The sequence below is a fragment of the Marmota marmota genome, unplaced genomic scaffold (genome assembly GCF_001458135.2).
Source record: "Marmota marmota marmota unplaced genomic scaffold, marMar, whole genome shotgun sequence".
Lineage (NCBI taxonomy): Eukaryota > Metazoa > Chordata > Mammalia > Rodentia > Sciuridae > Marmota > Marmota marmota.
This window is the reverse complement of record NW_026000057.1, coordinates 40,623,392-40,641,777: the sequence shown is the minus strand read 5'-3', so window position 1 is coordinate 40,641,777 and position 18,386 is coordinate 40,623,392. Positions and strand designations below refer to the sequence as shown.

At 33.2% G+C, this 18,386-nt stretch overlaps 2 long non-coding RNA genes across 4 annotated transcripts in view; one reads left to right on the top strand and one right to left on the bottom strand.

Annotated features, from left to right (window-relative positions):
- Nucleotides 1-18,386, top strand: part of LOC125619810 — a 261,670-nt gene that overhangs the window by 57,125 nt on the left and 186,159 nt on the right. The gene's annotated exons all lie outside the window — the stretch shown is intronic.
- Nucleotides 1-18,386, bottom strand: part of LOC107141397 — a 62,396-nt gene that overhangs the window by 8,993 nt on the left and 35,017 nt on the right. For 2 of the 3 annotated variants that reach the window (XR_007351413.1, XR_001503440.2), the window contains exons 4-5: nt 3,713-3,925; nt 1,422-1,533 (exon numbers count right to left, since the gene is read on the bottom strand). This is a non-coding gene — a long non-coding RNA (uncharacterized LOC107141397). The remainder of the gene's footprint in view (nt 1-1,421; nt 1,534-3,712; nt 3,926-18,386) is intronic. The other variant, XR_001503441.2, reaches the window with a different exon arrangement.

Sequence of the window (18,386 nt, the reverse complement as noted above, 5' to 3'; positions counted from 1 at the left end):
GAAATTATTAGAATATTCATTTTAGTAACCCTCAAATAATTACTTGGCAGAGGGTTTTGTGTTTGTTTTTTTTTTCTCTCCACTCCATCTGTATAAAGGCAAGAATAGATTTTATTTTTTCATTTAATTTGGGCACGTTTTTCCTTTCCTGGGAGTTTGGGCCTTTGCTAGAAATAAACTCCAAATCTTTAAATGTTTTCTCAAATTATCAGTTCTTTTGACATTGATTTCAATATCATCCAGACCTTTCCTCCCAGATGTTTTCCAGGAAGACTTAACTCACAAAAGGTCAACGTTGTTTCCCTGCTTTCAAGGATCATTTAGTTTCCACACTCTTGGTTTGGGATGTGTGCAGGTGCATGAAAAAGAGAGAAGGTTACCCTTTGGTAAGCTCTATTTAATTCTCTAAAATGAGTGAAAGGTCACGCTGGGGAACCAGGCTCCCGATGCATTTTAAGTAAAAGCCAGTTGCTTTAGCTTGAAATTCCAGGTGGCCCAGTAAGGACTGGAATGCACAGTTTGGACTGCTTCCCTTTCAGTCACCTCTTAAGGGAGATGCCACTTTGATTTACTGGACTGACAGTGGCTTCTCCTGAGCTGCAGGCAGGGCAGGTGCTGGACTGCCACATCAGTGGATGCCTCACCACGGGCTGTCAGTTCCCCAGCTAGGAGGCATTCCACTCTGCCTCCCAAACCGTCTTAGAGGCAGCTCCTCACAGCATTGCTTCCTGGCTCCATGGAAACATTACTATTACTTCACTATTTCTGATATTGCCAAATTGACGGTTCATGAAACCACAGTGTGCCCCAAATTCACTTTCATTGTTCCCCGAATGTAAAAAATAAGCATTAAAAACTGATTTCATTAGACATTGTTGAGTGATGCAAGGACAATTTTAAAAAATTATAATAGAACTAAAGTCATATGTAGATTCAACATACAAACATCAGACCTGCATTTTAATTCAAACAGCTTGTAAATTTCTTCATGTAGATTTCTAAATAAACTCTGGGTCTCATTTAATCTCCTTTATGAAAAAAAATCAAAGTTAATAGCTTTTCAAGTCCATTCATTCCACAGAGGTTCCAAAAAAGCTTGAAAGAATGTCTATCTCCACTGAAAGACCAGACAACACATAAACTAAACTTGCAAGACATGCCATTTTACATACCTTTGTAACATCCGGATTAGACTATGACAGTGCCTACCTCCTGGGGCAATTCTTACAGACCACCCAGGAAACCCAGCCACTGCAGAATGCAGCCAGTCTATTGATTTAAGAATGAAGAACACTGCAATTGTGTCTATGTTATAACATCAACCTGTTTACTTAGAGCACAATTAAAACCTGAAAAATAAAATTTAATAAGTAAAATTTGACTTCTCTAGAGTGTGGCTCTTTTGGAAACCGATTTTTTACCTTCTGTCCTTTGTGCCATTGTGGTTCTTGTAAATCAGGACTTGGTCCAGCTGTGTCCATGTATACAGACAACTCAAGGGCTTCAAGTGTCTAATTTCATTTAATGCAATACCTAATATAAATAAAATCCGTATAGTGAAGCATAACTATTATCACCTAAGTAAGCACATTCTATCTATTTATATATAAATTTAAGTAAATAAGTGAAATATGGAAAGCTTATTAAGATCTATTGTCAGTGTTTCTCATACCCATGTGGGTTTTCTTTGTTAGCTTAGTTAAGGTCAAAGGTCATAGAGTTTGAATAGAAAGTAAACTTTCACTTAACATTTCTCTAATAAACAAATTATAGGTTTTCAGTATTGTAATCTTTGTTCTCCTCCTTAAAACATTACCTCTTCTGCACAGTAATTGTTAGAGCCAACTCTCTGAACTAAGATGCAGGGAGCTGGTGTCTTTTAATTGGTTATTATATCAATTCAAGATTGTCTCGCCACCATCACATGCTTTACAGAAGATCCCAGCAGCATCTACAAGAAATGGAGTCTCAGAATCTGTACTTAGATGTCAGATCTTAGTATTCACATGCAACTATAGAACTGGCCCCCAAAACAAGGCAATTTATAGTCAGAATTTTCCAGTTATTTGGAGAAATAACTGCATAATATATCATGTGATATTGTGGTGATCTCACAATATGGTGGCCATATAACCTCACCCAAACCAAGACCACTTGAGCGAGAGGGAGAACTGTGGGGTCCATGCAAACACATAAGCAGTCTCTCTACAAATAACTTCTAAACTCCTCCAAAGATATTGCTTTCCTATGGTGAATAATTTACTTCATTTTCATGTTAAATTTAGAAACAGAAACAATGATCCAATTACCACTCTAATCCACCTAACAATCTAAATATTACCAAACAGATTCCCAAATCTCTGTTTTCTCATATCTTTTGCAAGACACCACAATAAACATTTGGCTTCCATAATCTCATTTTTACCTTTTAAAATAACTATTTTTAGAATTCTATGATTTGAAAACATTTTCATTGCCTTAAATTGCTCCCCAAAGTTACAAATAAAATTATGAAATAAAATCAGTGGATATTCTTGAATTTTAACCAATAAGAAAGGCAATTTGTAGTCATGCAATACTATTTCACATAATAACTTGAGTGACAGCATGTGTGTCCAAGCCTGTGTTTGTGGAAGGGTTGAGCCTGGGAGAAGAACCATTCCCTCAGTTTTTCTTTGAATATATTTCAAAGTCAACTGTAGTAAATTTTCTGCTCCATTGTTTATGTGGGGAATGGGCCCTAATTCATTTAATGCACTTTTTACATATAAGCAAGTAGTAGAAGGAGACTGAGCTTCCAACTGGAATAGAACTGAATTTGAATCCCAGGACAATTATTTATTTTTATAACTTTAAGCAAATTGTTAAAATACTTATTCTCATTTTTCTAGTTTGTAAAGTGGGGACTATAATACCTGTAGTAGAAGGTTGTTTTGAAGACTGGTGGCACATAGCACAGTGCCCAGCTTACAGTGGGCACTAAAATAATTATGCTGGACTACCGGATATAAAAATAAAATACACTCTGCTAAACGATACGTAATTTTGAGCAAATGATTCAGAAGACATTTCAGCATCTTATAATATTTTGTCAAGCATTGTTATGATCCTTCATTTTTAATATAGTTTTAAGTCCCAGCTTAAAAATATGATTTTAGAAGAGAATGCTAGAAAGGTTCTTATTTCATTATTTAGTAACTTGGGAAATTTCTGTATTGTAAACAAATTAACAGAGAAACATTGGTTTCTTTAAAAATACAGGTCTTTTCTTCTTGTGATAGGTGAAACCTTGAATTAGAAATCATTAGAAACTTATTAGAATAATGTCTATAATCTTAGACAAATTAAATCTTTCCAGACCTTAGTTTCCTCCTATGTAAAGGATTTTCAACAGGTAATCTTTTAGGCCTTTTATATAGCAAACTTCATTATATTTATTACTTTTATTTTCAGGGAATAAGCAGACCAAAATAAAATTTCAAAACTATTATTTTCTAACTCTTCAAAACAACCATTTCTGCCACTTGGAGTAGCAACAGGGAAATAAACAGGAGGTGAAACAGCTGAGCCAAAAGTATTCACTTACGTTCTGTATTTTTTCTATAAAATCAGATTGAAAGGGATAGAAGTTAGGGAATCAACATGAACAGTAGTGAGCTGGCCTGATTTTTACAAAAAGAAGAAGAAGAAAAAAAAAATGAAAAAAAAGCACCATTAATCATAATGGCCCCGACTGCAACTTCTTGATAGAAGACTTATCTCGCACCTTCTTGGTCAAAAGAATTAAAGGTCGTGGGTCCAACCTTTTCCACATGTGCTGCATTCCACCTCTGTTAAAATCCTGCCTTTTGTGTCCAATTCAAAACTCTTCAGGAAATGACCCAGGGTGCATAAGGAAGATGGTCTTCTATTTTGCCCTCATTTCCTGCAGAAAATATTTAGATGTTTGTCTATAAAAGAAATATACATAACGTTCTGCTTTTAAAAAAAATAAGGCTAAACAACAACAACAAAACCCCATTCAATCATACACACATTGCAGTCAGTAGCTATGCTTTAGCCCACAAATCATAGTGAAAGCCAGCTTCTATCTATCTACGTAACCCATAAAATTTCTTTTTAACTCAATATTGTTAGAAACATTCTATTCCAGATTTGAAAGGATTTCCCTATTATTTTCTACCCAAAAGATTAAGTATTAAATAATGACCCAAAAAATAGATACCGCCTTGTTTGTTAAGGAGACCTGTCTTACACTTTCCTAACATTATAGCCAGATTTCACGGTCACAGGAAAACAAAACACACATAATGGAGTGGTTATTAATTCAATAAATCCAGCAGCTCTCATGCTCTGGGCAAAAGGCAAAGTTAAAAGCAGCTGTTCATTGACGACATATGGGACATGGCCAGGGTGAGTAGCTGCTTTAGCACATCATCCACCACTTTTAAGGCTGACTGCACTCAATTTCTTAGACAATCTACACACCATTTTCAGTTCTGTACCTCCATAATTTATCACAACAATCCCTCAAGCACACAGATCGGAGGGGGAAAATGAAAGCAATTTACAGTATCGAGATGAAAGTAGCTTAGCTAGGTGGATGGAGAAGACCTACTATGTAAATCATATCCACGACTTCAAGGAATGTTGACATAATATTCTGGAATTAATTTTTTCCAGCATTCCTATGTAGGTCATACAAAGGTAAATCTAGTTTCTCCTCCCTACCTCTTATATCTGGAGTTGTTTATCAATATGTTAAAGAGGAAATTGATTTTACCTCTCCCTTCTACAGGGACAATAAGAACCTTATGTATAAAACTTACCAATAACAATGAAAGGAATCAGTTGAAACATTAGCATGCAATCTTTATATATGTCTCCCAGTTAAAGGTCATAGGAAGAGAGCAATGAATAAAAAAAAAAAAAGGTAGACGCACAGACAAATAGGAATAGCAATCTATTTGAAATAGTAGTCTGGATTATTGTAAACTAATCTCATTATGTCTCCCTTTAAAATATGTCCATAAAATCTGCCTCAGATTCATATCAGGAACTACACTGATGACAAACACCTTACTATAGAACAACTTAAGGCATGAAATTTGTATGTTGTCTTATAGTGTGCACTTCTGGTAAGAGTCTGTTTTTACACTGTAATGAGAATAGTATGCTGATATCTTCATCAAAATCTAGGCAACTGATTGCTTCAATGCCAACCCCCCCCCTTTCCCTTTTCTCCTTCTATCTCTTTCTCTCTTAACCTTCTTGGGTTGATTGAAACAGGACAAGAAGGAACAGTTACAAGATGAGAAAAGATATTACAAGAAAGCCAGGGTCTCAGGACTGAAGGTAATAAGAAAAGACCAGGACATGTAAGAACATCCTAGGAATCTTTAAAAATACTCTAAAGGAATCTCAATTTCCTGAAGGCATGCAAGACAGGGGATTAAGTCCTTTAATTTAGATAGTAAAGGAAAAGTTGACCTTGGAATTGAAGAATTTGCCAACATATTCACTTACATTTCTTGTTCTATAAATAAAATAAATAATTCCCTGGTTGTTGTTGTTGTTAATTTTCATTGTAGACAATTTGAACAATTAAAAATGAAGACGCACACTTGATTCTAATAATTAGGAACAATCTTAATCTCTGACTATAGTTTGTCATCAGTTGTTTATTGTTTGAAATCCATACTCGTGATTCATCTTTTTATTGTAAAGGTGTAAGAAATCATTTATATATTAATGGTGTAAAATCGTTGTATATCATACATTTTAAATATTTCTCCTTTTCTATTTGCTTTATCACTGTACCAAGTATTTAATGACCTCTTTTCTCCCCACAAAAGCCATCATGTGGTGTTCATTGTATACTTCTAGTAACAATGCTATTGCTAAGTATTTTATGGATTAGAAAATTGAGGCATATAGAAGTTAAATGCCCTGCCTGAGGCTTATACATAGCAGCAGAAAGCTTTTTTTAAAAAAAATTACACTAATTAGTTATACATGACAGTAGAATGCATTTCAACATATCATACATCCATGGAGTATCACTTCTCATGGTAGAAAAGCTTTTTCAAACCAGATGTTCCTTTTTCAGAATTAGAGCTCTGCCCACTAGGTATATCACAATGTTCATGTTTTTGCTCTATCAATTTTGTGAATTATTTATTTTCTTTCAGTTTACGCCTACAACAACCCTCCTTATGATCAGATAGAGTCATCTTCATTTTTCTTCTAGTACTTTTATTTCTTCCTTTACCTTATATTTCTTTGAGTACCTATATTTTATTTTAGCAAATGGCATAAGGCATCCCTATTTTTCTAACTGTGTAGCTAACCTCATTATCTAGAAAAATTTATCTACCTATATTTTCTTTGATGCTCAGAAATTCCAACTTATCAACCTTAGAGATGTGATGTGTTTTGGTTCCACTATTTTAATTGTATGATGAGATATAACAGAGCAAGTCACCCATTCCTCTATTTTAAAGATATTTTGCATATAATTTATCTGTTAATCTTTCCATATAAATTTCATATGGAGAAGACCTACTATCACAATATTTGCAATGAATTATGTTAAGTTTATAATTTGATTTAAAAGAAAATATTTGTTCCTATGACCAAATGTTGATTCATAACACAACATCTCAGTAATTACCTTTGTTTTTTATAGTTTAAATGTAAATTTTTAAATCTTAGAAGCTAAATGCTGTTTGTTATTCCACTTTATTTGTTTATTGCTCAAATCAAAGAATTTGTGAGTTTAGGAAGAATTGATATCTCACTTAATATGTCCCTCATTTTTTACAAAAATCACATTGTTTTTCATGCATTAATAACTATAAGCTTTAGTAAAGATTTATCTTTCCTTTTGAGTATAACAACAAGATGACTCTGTTTAGAGTTACCTTCAGATTTTTCATATAAGTGAACTTTAAAATCACCCATTATTAGCTTAATGTGCAGCACACTCCTCTAATCCCAGTGGCTTGGGAGGCTGAGGCAGGAGGACCACTAGTTCAAAGCCAGCCTCAGGAATTTAGCGAGGTCCTAGGAGGTAACTTAGTGAGACTCTGTCTCTAAATAAAATATAAAACAGGGAAGAATAGAAGTCCACTGGATTAGACAAAGAGAAATGAAGGGAAGGGAGGAGGGTTGGGAGCAGAAAAGACAGTAGAATGAATCAGTCATAACTTTCCTATATTTTTATATGAATACAGGACCAGTGTAACTCCACATCATGTACAACCAGAAAAATAGGAGTCATACTCCATATATGTATGTCAAAATACATTCTACTATCACATATAACTAAAAAGAACAAATGAAAAATTAAAAAAGAAAGGTTGGGTATGTGGCTCAGTGGCTAAGTGCTACTGGGTTCAACCCCAGGTATAAAAAGAAAAAAAAATCACTTGTTATTAGAAAGCCAATATGTTTCCGGTACTATGTTCATTTGGAGGCAGAAAGATGAATTATTTTTGTATCTAACATTGAATTCATCTAATATGAATTCATAATACATGCCAGAAGCTTTTCTAAGAGTTTTACTCATTTAATCCATTAAATACCTGATTAACTAAATACCTACTACTATTAGCCTCAGTGTACAGATGAGTGATTTCTTTACTTGTCTGTGCCCATTTGGCTAGTAAGTGCTGCACTAGGATTTAGCCCTGCCCTTTGATGCCAGTGCATGCCCCCAATATCTAAAGGTTCAGAATCCAGTGTAAAAGACTAAAGGGCAAAGCTACCATCTCAAGGATGTGATAAATGCCAGCTTATGACAGACTTAGGTGAAGACAGAGAGGATGCGTGTAACAACTCCAGAAAGGCAGGAATGACTCAATGGATGAAGGAGACATGACGTGAGTTTTAAAGGCTGAGTAGAAGATCATCAGGAGTAAAAGAGAAAAAAAAAAAGTCTGTTTTAGACAGGGTATACAGCACGTGTGAAGGCTGAGGCTAAGGAAGACCACAACTCATTTGGGAATAGCTACAACTCAGAGCAGCAGGAGGCAGAATCAGAAACCTGGACAGAGTGCTTGCACAGGGACCACTTTGAGTCCTTTGATCTTGCTGAGATATGAGGAAATATAAACTCATACTCATTTTGTTCCCTGTTAAAAGTCCTCTATATGAACCATTGTTTAACGACTACATCAGATTGATTAAAGAAGCTAATTCACAAACCAGACCAAAACAATACTTTGTGGGCCACATAAACTCCTATTGTTTGGGAAGGATGTCCCAAGCAATCACCTAATTACTAACCAAAATAAATTGTCCATTACCAAATTGGATAAGAAGTCAAGGTTTCTCTGCTGCTGCAAGGAATTATGACCAACAAAAGGATTTTATTTAAATTACAATTGGTGAGGTGGCTTTTCTAGACAGGACGTGGGGTATTTAAAATTAATTTCATGCTATGGTTTAATTACTAATGAATTTGCTCTTTAGAAAGTCTGATGACAAAGATCACACCTATCTAATTTCAATGGGAGTATTAGTCATTGAATTAGTTAATTAAGAATATTACAAAATCAATTTTAATTTTATTATTAGTCTCAGTGAGCAAATGCTTTTTAAAAAAATTTTTTTTCATTAGCTCCTTACCCTATTACAAAATATTTTGAGGAAAGAATAAAGTGAATTTAAAAAATAAATTGTTTAGGCTTCTATTCTGATGAATTTCATATAATTTTACAAACATTATTTCTCTGAGGGTAATTTCCATAATTATATCTGTGTTATCTATCTGGTTGACTTGTTGTGAGGATCAACTGAGATAGTGTTTAAATAATCTTTTGAAAACTAAATATTGTAAGTCCAAAATATTGCAATTATGATCAAAGATCAAGTATGGAGTTTTCTTTCATACTGGAGAATACATAAAAGTCCTTTTTTAAGTGTTTTTGTTTTGTTTTGTTTTGTTTTTTGTACAAAGATTCCTAGGACTAAATGTCCAGGAAATTAAGGAATGGTGTATTTCATATAGTTCATCAATTCTAGATTTAACTTCATTTCTTTGACAAACTGAAGTACAAAAGCTTTGAATTCATGACGTCACACATCAGAAGAGATGATAGATGTCAGGTAAGTTCAAATACCTCTGATTGGATTATTTTAGGGATAAGTTGTATTTTTTTATAGAAATGATATTTTAGTGAAGATTCTAGAACCCTTGGAAATATGTGTTATTTTCATTAAATGTCCACTTTTCCCCTAAGGTCAGTGTTGTGCCAGTAAGAAAAGAGATATGTACAGCTATCTACATAAAAATGAATCACTACTGGTCTCATTGTGAGTTGACTGAAATTGTTCCTGAAATACTGAGATAATTCAGAAAATTCATATTACAAATTTGAAGGGTTTATAATGAGTTAATAATATGATGAGAGCTAGCAATTGGAGATATCTTTTATCTTAGGTATTACATTTTATCTTCATTTTATTTTTGCTTATTTCATACAAGTTCATAAATATTGGGATTTATTTTCTTTCAGACAAAAACATGTCCCCATCTGCATAAAATTTACTTATATCATTTATCTCCTTTGCAAAGAAAACTAGAATGAAATTAGAAAATTAAATTTCATGACTAAAAACAATTTCATGATGACATATAAACAGTAAACTAAACCTTTCAGTTTAAGGAATAATCATATATTTAGCTCTATATTTAATAAGATAAAATTATTTTATGGAAAAAAATATCTGAAGTGGTTCCTCAGCAAACTTATTAATTCAGGTTTTACCTTTCTGATGCAAGATTAAGACTATACCTAGAAGGAAATGTACATTTGTTGGCACAAAATTAATTGTACAGCATGTGTGCACCTTATTAGCTAACATAACAGTATGTAGAGAAAGTAAGAGGAACTTAAGTTATGTTAGGACTTCATATTCAAGGACACTGAGGCTATGTTGAACCCAGAGAGGAAGAAAACACCCACAAATAGACTGGCCAAAATCTGGGTAAGTGATACCATTACTTGTGTTTATACATCATTAGCGGAAGTAAAAAAGAAATCACTAAACCACATTTCCTTATAAGATGCTCACAGAAAATAGTTATGTGGTATTATATAGGAAGCTGCAAAGGACCTTAAATTTATTACTCAGTATTTAAGTAAAAAAAAAAAAAACTTTTTCTGAGTGTTTCCTTTATGCTAAACCCTGTACGAGGTGCTAATGATTCTAAAGTGTGACATCAAGTACAAATTTAAAGAAGAAACTGAAGTTGAACTTGTGGAAAAGTGGAATGGGCAAATGGACTAACAAGTAAAGTGTTTAAAAAAACATGAAGAATTTACAAATACATAGCACAGGTAAAAGATGGTGATCATCCATTAGGCTGCATGAAGAATTTACAAATACATAGCACAGATAAAAGATGGTGATCATCCACTAGGTTGCATGAAGAATTTACAAATACATAGCACAGATAAAAGATGGTGATCATCCATTAGGTTGAACAATGTGCAATTTAGAATTAGATTCCATACATTATGAATGGTATATGTTTCTGTCAGCTTTTTCGTTGCTGGGACTAAAGGACCTGACCAGTACAAATGCAGGGGAGATAAAGTTTATTTGAGGGCTTATGGTTTCATTGGTCTTAGTACATAGAAAGCCGGCACCATTCCTTGAGGGCTCAAGGTGAGGCTGGCAGAACATCATGGCGGAATGTGAGGCAGAGGGAAGCAGCTCACATCATGGTGAACAAGAAGCAGAGAGACTCAAGCTCCAGATACAAAATATATAACCCAAAGCCACACCCCCAATTAACTATTTCCTCTAGCCACACCCCACCTGCCTGTAGTTACCACCCAGTTAATCTCATCAGAGATTAATTCACTGATTGGGTTAAGACTCTCACAATCCAATTATGTCTCCTCTGGAACTTCTTGCACTGTTCCACACGTGAGCTTTTGGGGAACACCTCACATCCAAATCATAACATTATATTATGGAATATATGGACTTCATTATAGTTCTCCAGTCTATATTAAAGCAATTAATGAGTCTCAGAAAGCAATTAATTTGGTTGGACTCCCAACCACAAACTCCATCTCAGATAGCAGCTCCAAATCATTTTCTTTCAAAATTCAATTGGCCTCCTGGAACCTGCTCTGAGCATGTGTGGTTCAGGAGTCAGCCACAGACTCAGGAGTATTTATACACAGAACGGGGCATCTCCTCTCTTTTCCAACATTAGATTCTCACTCTCCTGTGATAGTTGTGCCCCGCTCCCTTCACTATCCTATTCTTGAAGTCACAAAGACTGTGAAGCTACTTTAGCAGTTTTAGACATCCGAGCCAGTGACAGTTTCAGACTACCCTCTAGCCCAAATCCACAATAAAAGAGAAATTCACCCAGTGTCAATTCCCTCTTATAAGTTTCAACTTCCTTCTCCAAGTGTCCTGTTATTCTTCACTGGCTAGGTCCTTGTGGTTTTGTTTTTATATTTTGTTTTCAGATTACATAGGTTTTATTTGCAAGGACCTTTGGGCCTATTAAGCACTTAAAGCATTGAGAGTTCTAGCAAAACTGTCTTTCAGTTTCAGGATTTAGGGGCTGATATAAGAGCCCCTGTCTCCCAGGCAACTAACATAACTAACATAACTATGATCCGAAGCCACAAGACTCTAAGATTGGATAAGGTTTGACTTGTTCACCTTGAATTTACTTTGCATAATACAATACGAATAACATAGTTGGTATTCAACAAACACTGGTTAGAACCTTTTGGTAACTAAAGAATGACAATATAAGGGGTAGGGTTGTGACTCAGTGGCAGAGCACCTGCCTGGCACATGTGAGGCACTTGGTTCAATCCTTAGCACCACATAAAAATAAATAAATAAAGGCATTGTGTCCATCTACAACTAAAAAAATAAAAAAAAAATTAAAAAAGAATGATAGTATAATGAAAAAAAAAAGCACAGTATTTGGGATAAAAGTCTACATTTAAATCCCAATTCTACTAATGACATTTTGTGCAAACTTAAACATTTTAATGAGTCCATAGTTCAGTTGCATTTTCTATCAAACACAATACTACTAAATATTCTAATTATGCTTATATTTGTGGATTGTGAGATCAAAGGATCTAAATCTAAGCAGCATAAAGGTTGGTCCTCATTTTTACTATCAATCAAGCATTACTAATAGTGATATCTTGAGATTAACAGCAGCATTAATAGAACATATCCAGAAAATACCTTGCTGATAAAATAACAGAGCTTATTTTGTTTAGAATTCTCATGAGTAAATCAGTCTATCAGTCAGTAATGACTATTACTAGAGCAAGGTAATTCACTTAAATATACTTAAGATAGATAGAAAGCTAAATTCTAGACCACTCAAGAAAATCTTCCCAGATTCTGGGAAAACATTGACCTGATCTAAGCCAGTAAGTCATGAAGATCAATAATTCTCCCTTTGTCTGTGCTGCAGGGGCAGACACCTAGGAGTCATGTGAGCAATTCAGATCTTGACAATTAACACCTGTGTAAGCAAGAATATCTACAGAAATATCTATGCAAGGTTATCTATTAAATTGATACCATAGGGTTATCTGTTGTGTTTCTTGAGTTATATGATTCAGTTCTTGGAGAGAATGATACTATTACTACTATCACTATTGTTTTATACATGGGAATGCTGGGGATAAGGGAGTTCTTTTCCCAAGGTCATACACTATTAATCATGAAAGCAATGATTTTAATCCAAGAGTGTTTACCTCAAAATCAGATGTTTTTCTCTCTTAGAAGACCCTCAATTCTCTACTAGTCACACTCTGAGAACTCAGAAAACCATGAGGCAAAGTTTAAGCCAAAATTGAATACAAACAAGAAAATCCTGCATTTTCTGTTTCATTAGCATTTTTTTCTGATTGCCAAGTGCTTTGTTTGAAATTATTAATTGTTTGAAATATAATCCCAAAGAGATGATTTATTGACCAAAATGATTAAGTCGAAATATTTTTAAAATATGAAATATGCAAAATATTCTTAGATTAGTAGTCTTTTTAACTTTTTATTTATTTTTATTAGTTCTTTTTAGTTATACATCACAGTAGAGTCAATTTTGAAATATTTATACAAACATGGAGTATAACTTATTCTAATTAGGATTTCAGTCTTGTGGATGTACATGATATTGAGATTCATTGTGGTGTATATATATACATACATAGCAAAGTTATATTAGATTCATTCCACTGTCTTTCCCCCATACCCCCCTTTTCCCATTCATTTCCCTCTATCTAATCCACTGAACAAGTAGTCTTGATTTAGTATAAAAACATGTTATAGATGTACCAGAATTCTCTTGTTGATTTGATTTCACCAAAGAAGTATTTATTTTTGGAAAAAAATTACAATAACATTCTTTACTAAATATAGCTGAAAACTGCATATTTTAAATTAAATCCTTTTAATTTCTAAAAATGGAAAAAATTGGGAAGAAAAATTTGGTTACTCTGAAATTTTCAAGAAAGTGAAGAGAAAGCAAAAAGGAAAAAATTATTTTTCAATAATCTCCAAAATAATTCATACTGCATGTCAGTTTTCCTGGATTTCTTTGTTCTGCAACTGATTTACTAAGATCCCTATTTTGTTAAAGAAAGTGTTAGAAACTTGAATATAAAAATCCTCAAATCCCCCTCAGCTTTTCTTTGACTATTGATTACCACCCTTAAAAGGAGATTGGATTCAATTTGGCAATCCATGTACTAGTACTTCTTCAGGAAAATAGTCTTATAATGCCTCTGTCTTATTTTTTATCTTTTATTTTTTAAAAAATCAGTCTTAAAAATATGCATCATTTGTAAGGTAAATCATTACAGCATTATTATTATATATGAACTTCAAAATATCCTGATGGATTTTCATTAACCCTATTCTGAATACTAAAAATGTTGAAAATTTTTAGGATATGATATAAGCAATGAATAAAATTGACTCTTTTGAAACAGTGTTAAGTGTGCCTAAAAAATATAACAAAAAATCCCTAAAGAAAAAATAAGATGTAAAGACAACCTGAGAGGCCACGGAATGTCCCCAACCAACTCTGGCAGATACTCATGTGTGGATCAGATTCTTACAATGAAAGCATCTTATTTCAAAGTTGAAACACAAAATTTTTACATTCAAATGTACACACAACTTACAATTTTGAAACAATAGTAAGATTCCCTTATCTTGTAAATTCCCTTTATCTTGTAATTTCAAGAGAACTATGAAATATTCTGTGCTGACTTGCAATTTTATATTCTTACTCCTAATACTAAAATTATAATTGATAGGCATAAATATTTTAATCTTACAGACAAATTTAAATTCTGCTCTATGATTGCTTGTATCTGCATTTATAGACCTGGCAGCTTATATCTGCATTTATAGACCTACTCAAGAAAATCATTCTATATTGTTTCATAGTAGATCGGTGGTGGTGCACGCCTGTAATCCCAGTGGCTCAGGAGGCTGAGGCAGGAGAATCACAAGTTCAAAGCCAGCCTCAGCAACTTAGCGAGGCCCTAAGCAACTTTTCAAGACCCTGTGCCAAATTAAAACATAAAAACAACTTGGGATGTGGTTCAGTGATAAAGCATTCCTGAGCTCAATTCCTGCTATAAATAACTAATAGATTGGTAGATTTCATAAAAGTGCTCAAAATATTGTTGATAATAAAAAAAATAAAGATTACAAATAAACGTGGAACACATAGATACTGGTAGACATTTTTGAGTGTGCATGTGCATGTACAATGGGGATCATTAGTAGTTATATTTAGATAGTGGTATTAGGTATTATTTGTTTGTTTGTTTGTTTTGGTACCAGGATTGAACCCAGAGTGCTTAATCACTGAGCCACATCCCCAACCCTTTCTGTCATTTGTTATTTTGAGACAGGGTCTTGCTAAGTTACTTAGGACCTTGCTAAGTTGCTGAGGCTGGCCTCACTCATTTGTGATCTCCTACCTCAGCCTCTGAGTTGCTGTGATTACAGGCTTGCACAACCATGCCCAACTATTTTTTATATGTGTAATTTTTCTCTAAGATACATGCACTAGTTTTACATAAGAAGACATTATATCTAAAACTTTTCTTATTATGAGATTATAGTAGCTAATTATAACCTTATTATTCCAATCATATATTCTTGTGTTTGCAGGACAAATAATGAAGTAACATCTTCTGTGAATATTTATGTCATTCTTCAAAATTACCAGGAAAAAAATAATTATTTAAAAATCCATTTGTTCCAACAGTGTCCAAAAAATGAAAGGATATATTTCAGAAGAAAGAAAGAAAAAACGGAGAGGAAAGGAGAATCATTGATTGGGTGTTATGTGTCTGTCTTTGCAATGATGTTGGTGGACATTCTGTCAACACTCAAACCTAGACTAAGCACTGGCAGGATGGTGGAAATTTCATGTTAGTTAAACTGAAGAATTGTAGCAAGTCATTTATCTCACAAAGGCTAATAGAACAAACTCTATTGCTCCATTGGGCAAATAGAGTCATTTAATACAGATGGTGCAGATTGCCAGGTTAGAAACTGGGAAAATAGGGGAATTCATTCTACTCTTTGTATTCCCTAAAAAAGCATCCCTTGAATGAGCAGTAGGGATATTTTTTAAAAAAATCTTGTAACAAGATACTGGCTTAAATGTTTTCCTACATTCCAGTTTTCCCACAGCTGAAGTCATTCCTCATCCTTCAGATCTAAGGCTCAACTTCTAAGATGCCACTTATAAAAACTAGGTTTCTTTACTCCTGCAATCTTTTAATGATTTGAAGATAGTACATCAAGCATGAAAGCAGCAGGTGGTTTAAAAACTAAAATGCATACAAGAGAAATAAGGCAATGCCAACACGGTTTTCTGAGAGTCAAAATTATCACAAGCATTATTATTGAATGCCATAATGTCTTAATTTAAAAGCAAATTAAAATCTAATCTGAGTTTTCTCCAAAATAAATGTATGTTTTTCAGTTCTTTGAAAGACATGAAGAATTAACTACTGAGTATCCTGTATCAACCACCCAGTTTACTTCTTAATTAAAGACATCATTCTGATATTTCTTGATTTTATTGAAACTGTACAATCCCTATAACAAAGAGCCTTCTTTACATGTTTATGAATAAATATTTATATATATATATATATATATATATATATATATATATATATATATATATATCTCCCCATACCATAAGCATTCTTCTGCTATTTGATTTCTTTCATGTCATCTCTGATTCTTAATGAATTTAGTATATTTGTGTTTATGGCATTATTTCTACCATAGTCTTATATGTATTCTAAGTATCCTGGTTGTCTGTGATATTTTTGCATTCTTTGGGATTGATTTTTAATTCCACTTTCTAACCAATTTATTTAGAAATCACATGCTATTTTAATCCTTTAGGAGATACTCTTAATTTTATCATGCATACTTAAAATATAAAGATTTAGCTAGTTTAAGATATATGGTAACTCAAAATATTTAGTATATTATGCTATAGTTTTTGGTTTCTATTGTTAGACTATGAATTCTGCTCTTATTCTGATATCATTTCTCAGTAGGTAATTTATATTCCCTCTCAAGCCACATTTTTTTCTTTTTTATTTTTTTCAGTAAATATTATTTACTGAGTTACTACTATATTACAGGTCCTACAACAAACAATGGAACAAAAAATGAATAAGGTAGCATTCCAGTCCTCAAATAACTGAGTATAGTGATGGTTATGTACATATGATTATAAAACAATGAGCAATAATAGACATACACAGTGGATATTCTGATAAATGAGTAGAAGATACTTAACCCCATATGGGGGGTAGAGTACTAAGGGAAGACTTCAGGTCAAAAAATGATACCTGACCTTCATGTTAAGAGATGAACACCAGGAAAAGGACAGAAGACAGAGTGGTAGGTGAAAAGTCAGAAGAAGCAAAAGAAAAATCTGAGTTGCATAAGAACTTTCAGAACTATAACATATTAGCTCAATCTCCCTTACCAGACTGGAAATTTTCAAGGACAAAGACCATACTTAAATATTTTTGTCAGTCTTCCCACTTCCTAGTCTAGTGTATGAAGTCTTTGCTGAATAAATATACAATGAATAAATTAAAAATCTCAAAATGTTCTGATACTGCTCTGACATTAGGTAGTCCCACTGAACATGCATAAGTGGACATGGGGATTGTTATGTATCACAGAAGACCAGCTCAACTTAAGTTAATGTACAATTTAGAATTATTTCAAAGAAAGGATATCACTATTGCCCTTACAATTGCTAATATACTATTACTACTACTTCAACAAATAACATATGCTTTACAATTTTAAATTACATTCATATACATTATTTCATTTGTTCTCCATAAAGTCCTAAGTATTGCTTGTGGCTTCACTGGCCATAGAAATGATAAAAAAAAAAAAGAGGGAGAGAGAGATTATGGTCATTTGACAATGGTTGCTAAGCAAACACTTTCTATCATAACTTCATTAGCCATTGCATGAGAAATATAGTATTTGGAACAATACCATATGCAGCTAAGATAAATATTTAGTCCCAACTTCTCATTTTATAGGAAAGCACTGCCAGTACTATTTCACCTACATTTAAGGTCACTTTTTTTTCATTAATTCTGAGAAGTGCTTAGATAAAATCACTTTGTTTTCTGCTTATAAAATGTCCTCTATTTTCTCTCTGTATTTCCAGTTAAATATATTATTAACCTCTCTTCCATATTTCTTAAATTTTCTTTCAAATTTCACTTCATTGTGTTTCTGTTTTAATTGATAATTTTTTTGATCACTTTTCTAATTAATTATTCTTATTTTAATAGTGTCTAATCTATTGTTTATCCTAAGTATTAAGTTTATTAACTTATATTTCTAAACTTTTAATTTCTAAATTATGCTTTTATTTTCTTAATCCTACTAGGAAATTTTTGATAATATAAATTTTCCTTAATTAAACAGAATGATTTTCTTTTTTTTTTATTGTTGGTTGTTCAAAACGTTACATAGTTCTTGATATATCATCTTTCACACTTTCCTTCAAGTGGGTTATGAACTCCCATTTTTAGCCCATATACAGATTGCAGAATAACATCAATTACACATCCATTGATTTACATATTGCCATACTAGTGACTGTCCTGTTCTGCTACCTTTCCTATCCTCTACTATCCCCCCTCCCCTCCCCTCCCCTCTTCTCTCTCTACCCCCTCTACTGACCTTCATTTCTCCCCCTTGTATTATTTTTCCCTTTCCCCTCATTTCCTCTTGTATGTTCTTCTGTATAACCCTGAGGGTCTCCTTCCATTTCCATGCAATTTCCCTTT